At 39.1% G+C, this 7,736-nt stretch overlaps 1 long non-coding RNA gene across 2 annotated transcripts in view; it reads left to right on the top strand.

Annotated features, from left to right (window-relative positions):
- The first annotated feature begins 749 nt into the window (after positions 1-749).
- Positions 750-7,736, top strand: part of LOC111943405 (uncharacterized) — a 171,886-nt gene continuing 164,899 nt past the window's right edge. The window contains exons 1-2 of one of the 2 annotated variants that reach the window (XR_015287912.1): positions 1,359-1,719; positions 7,042-7,198. This is a non-coding gene — a long non-coding RNA (uncharacterized LOC111943405). Of the gene's footprint in view, positions 986-1,358; positions 1,720-7,041; positions 7,199-7,736 lie in introns of those variants that run through there. The other variant, XR_015287913.1, reaches the window with a different exon arrangement.

Here is a 7,736-nt window from a genome sequence, read left to right as displayed (position 1 = left end):
GATCTACTGAGTTTTTAATAAGAAAAGCTGGATAAACTTTTTAAAGTTAATATTATGCTATTAGAGGTATGAGATGCATCTCTGACGTAATCTTCATTAAATAATCATGTTGTTTTCCTCAATAATAAAATTCATGCTAAAATATTTGGGCTTGCCAGTCAAAGCAACAGAAAATAAAATAAGGAGCCTACAGAAAAACACAGGACTGTTTCATTTTTCTTGGATCTTGTGGAAGGATATTACTTTTAAAATTGTAGCTCTGCTACCTCATCTGTCAGGTTAATTTCACCAATGTTTTCCATTTCCTTCTGTTGAAAACCATTTAAATGACGGTGTTTAACACGAAGCCTCATTTTAGTGTACTGTTTATTTAAGACAATTGATGCAATGAAAGAATTTGGTTCTCTTTTTCAAAAGTTTCAGGATTTTTACTACCCAGATATAGCCTTCGTAAATGACCTGTTAGTTAACATAAATATTCTTTAGGTTGATAAATGTCATAGTCTTGTAAATATTCTTGTTCTTAAAACTGGAATGAAGGTTGTAGGCTGCTTATTTTCATTCTATACTCATTGAATAGAGGATACTGTCCACCTACTATCTCCACCTCACTGAAGTAGTCAGTCATAAGCAAAAATTTATTTACCATAAACATTCTGCTTGTTTGGTCCCTTTACCAAGATTAAGAAAACACGAAAAAATCAAAACAAATGACTGCCCGGACTCGAGTGCTGGCAGTTGCCCCGGATGACTTGCCGGACCAAGGGCAGAGAGAAAGCCAGCGTCTCTCTGGCAGTCAGGGACGTACAGGAGCTACACTGCCAACCCGGGTTTGCTTTGGCCCGGTTAAGGCGAAATGCGGTATCTTCTATTCCCTCAGGCTGCTTTCTGATAGGGGAGAAGCAGAAGACCTAGAAGACATGATTGCTTGAACGTTTTTACTGCTTGAATGTCACGTTTTGAGGCTGATGCACCCACCTACAAGGTAAGAGCAGAGAGGGCCGCGCCGCTGTCCGGCGGGGCCGCGCCCGCTGCAGCTGCGGGGCCGAGGGGCCTCCCTGGCGGTACCGCTGAACGGGCAGAAGCATGTCCGTGCGCAGAGGTGCGCCCATACATTTTTTAACATTGCAGTGGCATTCTCACCCTTTACTTATAATAGCTGTGCCCTTTAATTTGAAGAGAAAAATATATACTTTTAGGTCCTGGTAGTCTTTGCCAACTCCCGATTGCCCCGACGGCCCGGCTCCTGGCTGGCCCGTGCCGTGCCCTCCCACCCGTGTTCCGAGTCTCGTTGCCCCGGGCCTTCCGTGGAGCCGGAGCTCCGGACCCGCCTCCGCGGGACAGCAGAGGGCGCCCGCGCACCGCCCGCCACGGGGCCTGAGGGGCCGCGTCGTGCACCGCGGGACCCCCACAGCCCATACAGCTTTGGAATCCCCGGTACCCTAAAGCCCATACAGCCCCTGCAATCCCCGCTGCCCCCGCGTTCCGGAACCCTCACGGCTCACATAGCCCCTGCAATCCCCGCTGCCCCCGCGTTCCGGAACCCCCACAGCTCACATAGCCCCTGCAATCCCCGCTGCCCCACAGCCTCCGCCCCGGGTGCGGGAGCAGCGCCGGCCCAGGGGCTGTTCGGCCAGCGGGTACCGCTTGCACGGCGGGCTCAGCTTGTTCAAACATTGCTCCGGTGGACCACCCCCCCAGGGGTGTCTCTTGGCGCAGGTAACACGGAGATGGTTGTGCAAGGCAGCTCCGATCACCTTTCCTCCGGCTGCCTGGCCAGGTATCAAGTGGGAAACAGCTGAGGGGAAGCCACCTTTTCAGGTCTTCCCCCTTGACATAATAGTTTTAAAATACTTCAAGTGTAAATTTCAAAAGGTAGGAGGGGGAAAAAATTGCACAGGAGGATCCAGGAAGAGATACGGTTCTGCATTAATACATTTATTTAAGAGCATACCTAGACTTTAAAAAATGGCACCCGTATCAGCCTATACATATATTGGTGTCGAGAAGTTTTCCTGTGTATTTACTAGTGCTAGTATATTATTTTATTTAGAGGTCTGTTAATTTATAGTGTAGAACAAGACATGTCATATATGGCACCTTCAAGATCTTGTATCTGAAGTGAAAGAATTTCAAGGGCAGTAGCAAATACTCTGTCAAATGCAAGAATTTGACTTTCCAGTACTATATTTTTCTTTTTAAAATCCATTTTCTCTAGTAATGGGCTAGATAACACAGTTGTGGGAGACTTTGAAGGAAAAAGTCATGTTTTTTAAGCTTTAAAAACATTTGTTTGCTTCTGGGCAGGGTTTGGTCTGACTGGGAATAATGTCTTCCGTTTTGGAAATAGAGATATGAATGGTCTGTTATTGAGACGTTAGAGGGAGAGAGGGAGATCTTGTGGTCTGAAACAACTTCCAGGGCTCTAATTCCACATCCTCTGCAATATTTACAAGGCAAATAATTTATATGTAATCTGGCTTTACTCAGTGGCGCTCCTCCTGATCTATACACTGCAGTAGAAATCATAAACAGATATTCCACATCTGTTTCTGGTTTTCCACATGGGAAAAAAAGGAAGCGAAACCTAACATCTAAGCCTCAGTCCATACGTTTTAATATTCTAAATGAGACATATCTCCAGTAGGATGACTTGTCTCCTGTGGAGTGGATATGGGTTAATTAATTAGCATCCTTTGCAGACACTTTTTAAAGTGTACAGCAAAAGAAGTACAGAGCTACCAGTTACTTCAAAGTACCTCCAGTTAGCATTGCTTTTCTGACTTTCCTCAGTTTCAAAACCCATGTGTTTTTTGTGGTTCTATCTCAGATGCTGTAAAGCTGCAGCACTGGCCTTGAGACATACCATAGCAGGGTTTGTGGCCTTTTCCAATGACTAGGTTATATCATGGTTATAGTTCTAGATGTTAATATATAGAATAAATGATAGGTCCTGAGGTAAAGCCCTGTAAACACTGAGCATTAAGCGAATGATGACATCATAATTAACCAGAAGGGCTAAGTTCCAGAGCTTGCTGTTGTCACCAGGACCTTCTGTAATTGCAGCTTTGTCCATAGTATCTTCCTGTTTCACTTTTTTATCTTTATAATTCAGAGAACCAGTTAAAATTTTTTTGTAGAAAATGAATTTCTGGTAGAGGAATATAATCTGACAGCTAAAAATTGTAACTATCAACATTGGTATTTTACAGAGCCTAAATTGTTATCTGCATCAAATGTACTTGACTGAGTATGACAGTTCTGTCAACAGGGGATTAATGCCTAGCAGAGTTTTTTTGTGTCAGTCCTACTTATTCTTACATAGAAGCCAAGGGTGGCAGAGAAGGTAATTCAGGGCATTTTAGCTGTCTCAGAAGCTGAACAACTCTCTTTGCAAAGAGGTGATGACTGTATTTGGAAAGTATTTCAGATGTAGTATGCTCCCTGTCTCAAGCACAGTAAGAACTGGGTTCATTTACTGCATAAAATGGAAAACAGAGATGGGACATATCTAGACTGGTGGATTTGCTGAGTTGAAAGAGTAATTTTGGCACTTTAGGCCTCTCAGAGCAGTTCTGTTGCTGGATGTTGGCTCCCTGCATCTGGCCATTATGAAGCCCATCTAAACAACTGCACTTGTGATGAAGACACTTTCAGAGGTAATAAATAATTACCTCTGAAATAAGGGGTAAGTAATGAGGTCAGATCATGTCATATCCATATCATATATTATGCATATGTATGTATTTAACTTCAAGATAAGATTTGTATTTTAATTCAGACAGAAGGAATCACAGAATACAATCACAGAATGTCCTGATTTGGAAGAGATCCACAATGATCACTGAGTTCAGCTTCTGTCCCTGTACAGAAGAATCCCAAGAATCACACCATGTGCCTGACAGCATTCTCCAAATGCTTCTTGAACTCTGTCAGGCTGGTGCTGTGACACTTTCCTCAAGGCCTGTTCCAGTCTTATATCCAATCTAAATGTCCCCTAACACAGCTTCATGACATTCCCTTAATTCCTATGAATTTTATTACTTTCATGGCTTTGTATTTTATTTTTATTCTTTATGACTTCTAGCTGTTATGTCTCTTTCTGTAATTCAGTTATTTGTTCTGTGCTTCTAAATTAAGTTGCTAATTTTAGAGAGAACTTTGTAGAAAATTAATATTTTTTAAACTTTTGACCTTTCCCTATCCTTTCAAACTACAAGAAACACATTGAATGCTCTGTAGTGGTATATTAAATTTATTACTTGTTTTGAAAAACTTTTAGCAATAAAATCTGTTGGCAAGTGTGTCACTGAATCTTCTCAGAAGGCTTGTGCTTAGTACCTATGAATGTCAAAATAGAGTGAAGACTCAGGTTTTGTATCCAGCGGTTCTTGAACTGGAGTTGTGTGGAGCATCTCTAAAAGTAATTATGTACTTTTGGAATTATTGCTGATTCCAGTGCTATATTCCTCTTATAAATCCAAGGCACCTTACCATAGTTAGTAATCTTAGCAATAGTGACAAGAGCTTTTGAAGCAGACATACTCTTAGAGTTGTTTTACTGCAACAAATTAAAATTGCTTTCCTCCTCCATCTACATCCACATTACATGGCACAAAAGAACCTTTCAAATGACAAATACATATAAAAGGAAAAAAAAAATCCAAGACTTAGCAAGCAGACTTTTTTTATTAACTCTGCTTTATTTGTTCACGTGCAGGCACAGTTTGCTGTGTACTGTAAACATTGATTCAAGCCATCATCCCTTGTCTGATTCAATTATCTCAGTCATTGAGATATAGACCCTGAATGTGGTGTCTGTTTTTCTTCTGTCTTCAAAATTTATGCCAATTTAGTTTTTGTTACAGGAAAATACATATTCCAACTGTCTTGTCTGAACACCAAGCACTGTGCCAAAACCAGGACCATCCTAAGAAACTCCCTTTCTCCTCAGGCATTAGTGGTTTGTATTAAATGAAATCTGGATTCACAGCTATTCCATTGAGGTTTTTCAAAGTCTTTCTTAAAATCATCTTTTGCCATTTTTGCTTTTGTTGACCTGATGCTCTAAAATTATAGTTTGCCATGGCTCTTAGTACTTAAATTAGTGTCTAAATTATCACAGTGTCTTGCCTTTCTAAAGTATAGTGCTGTAATTACAGTGCAAAATTAAATTAATCCATGATTTATGATTAACAAATAGTAAATACTGTATCACTTCATGATGTAGGTGTAACTGCATTTCTCTGTTCTGCAAAACTTGTCATGAACTTCGTTCATTCATTTAATCCACTCACTGTAATTTGAGGCAGCAGTCCCAATCTAAAAAAAAACCAACCTGATGTTGCAAAAAGTTTTTTTAATGTTAAGTTTCATTCCCATGTAGTTGATTGTATGTGAAAAAAAATAAATGTAGTAGCATAACTGGGCAACACATGATATTTTATTTTTTTTCAACACCTACTGCTGATTTACACCATCCTAGTTTTGTGGGTTTGGCATGATAAAGGCAGTACTGAATTTGTGCAAACTGCTTTGAGAAGTAAGCCACAAGCTCTTGTGGCAATAGCCTTATTTCTTTCTGCAGACATTGAGGCAGAGGGCTGAATGTGACCAGAAGAGGATTTCAAGGAAATCTTCAAAATGCAAATGAATCACCAATATAAACTCCTGTTTCATTTAATCCTGTTGTGTAAATGTAAAGATGTGAATTGCTACTGTATGGAACTCTCAAAACACTGAATCACCTTCCTCTGTCTGATATTTTTCAATATCTCATTATCAGGCTACAGATTTGGTGAAATGTGGGTTCTTTCTTTGCTTATTAGTAGTGACAGCTGGAGAGGAAGTAGTCCTACTTGTGCAGAAGTCCTACTGGATGGCAGCATAATCCTCCAAATCCAAGCAGGGCTGGGTCTCCCCTATGTTACCTCTACTTATTTTTACAGGATCAAGCCTTACAAGTGTTGTTGGGTTTGGTTTTTTTTTAAGAAAAGGCCTTCATTTTAGAAACAAAAGTATTTTGTTTCTTCGGTGAATCAAAGAGATGTTTTAACCTACAAAAATGAGTACAGGACATTCCAATTAATCATCTCCAAAATTATTACAGAATAAAAGTTTTTTCATTTGTTATACTATTGTCTCTGGCTATCACCATAATATCATGACTACTCTTTTTTCTTCATTTTACACATTGATAAAGAAAATATTTCTTATGATTTTGCAAAAAATCAAGCAATTACTTATATGATTCATCTTTAAAATCCATACCTTTAGACCAGTCTGTTAAAATGATAGTACTTTACACTTAGAGTTTCATATTATCTGTCCTGGGAAAATGAGAGTAGATCTTTATAACCAGACAGATGAAATCTGTGAAGTGATTCCATGTGAAGTGATTCCCCAAGTTTGCCTGGAACTTAATTGGACAGCAGTCTTTATCCAGTAGGGATTATGATACTTAAAATGCTGAGTGCTCCAAGGCTGATATTCACTAGACCACAGATTATCCTCTCTATTGAAGAGGTTTGCACAGAATCCTCACATTTTTCTGATTGAAAGAAAGACTTCTAGTCCAATCTAAAGGTGTCAGTGTTAAATTAACTAAATTTGTTTGGTATAAAATAATGATTAAATCGGGGACTGGGATGTTTTTCTACTGATCAGGAAATACTTTTTTTACCCCTCCTCCAACTAAATAAATATATAAATGCATTTCTTCGGGGAGAATAATTTCAATGGAAGAAAAAAAATACATTAAATGGTATAGAAAAGAACCCCTTCTAGTGCAATTGTTCAAATCAGACTTCTGGGGACTAGGAAAATGGCAGGGTATATGTGTTTTCTTTATTCTGAGTAAGTGCTTTCAACTGCACAGTAAGTAAAAGAGATTTTTTGCCAATTTCTTATTTCATAACTTTGTGTCTCGCTTTTTTTTACTACTATTTGGAAATGCAACATTTAGGAACAGTTGAGCCGGTTTGTTTTCCTAGTCCTCAATTTTTTTTTCACCTTAAATTTTTTTTTGCACTTTCATTTCAGATCAACCCAAATTTGGATTGTTATTTACAGCTTCACAGTTACTCTTAACATTTTTTCCTGGAGGCTCTTGGGCTTAAAACTTTGTTGCTGTGTTCAAGCTTATATTAGCAAGCTTTTTAGTGGCTTTGTGTGTTATATTACAGCTGTGCCACTCGAGGTAATAGTATTTAATGCTGAAATTTACTTTTTACTTTTTTTATAAAACTAGAAAAATGACAATTTTTTTTGTTAATAAGCCTTCATATTAAATAACATGATGTTCTATTTCTGCCTCAAGATGCATCATAACTCATTCTTTTCAAGTGAAGGTACATATTCATTTCATCTCACAGAGCATTTGTAAGCTTATTAATAAGGCCAAGTCTTAACATCAGAAACCAACCTGCAATTTAGAGGGGCTTGTCTTGTTTCCTGCTCAAGAGGCAGACTTTTACTTCTGTAAGAGCACCTTTGCCCTTTTAAAATTAGACTATGGCTTTGCACATTAGAGAGTAATATCAGTTAGGAATTCTGGCAAGTGTTTTCTGAAAATCCAGGTGCACAGTATCCCCAGCATTCCCCATGTTTGTATTGGCAGCCACAGGCTCAAACAATTCCAGCAACTAAGTGAGGCATGAATGCCCTTCCCTTCCTGAGACCATGTTGGCTATCCTTGATTCAAGATGTGGTTTACTGACTGTTCTTCCATTTGCTCT

This window comes from Cyanistes caeruleus, chromosome 6, assembly GCF_971803275.1.
Source record: "Cyanistes caeruleus chromosome 6, bCyaCae1.hap1.1, whole genome shotgun sequence".
NCBI classification, from domain to species: Eukaryota; Metazoa; Chordata; class Aves; order Passeriformes; family Paridae; genus Cyanistes; species Cyanistes caeruleus.
The sequence above is the reverse complement of the archived record's forward strand: the minus strand, read 5'-3'. Positions and strand labels throughout refer to the sequence as shown.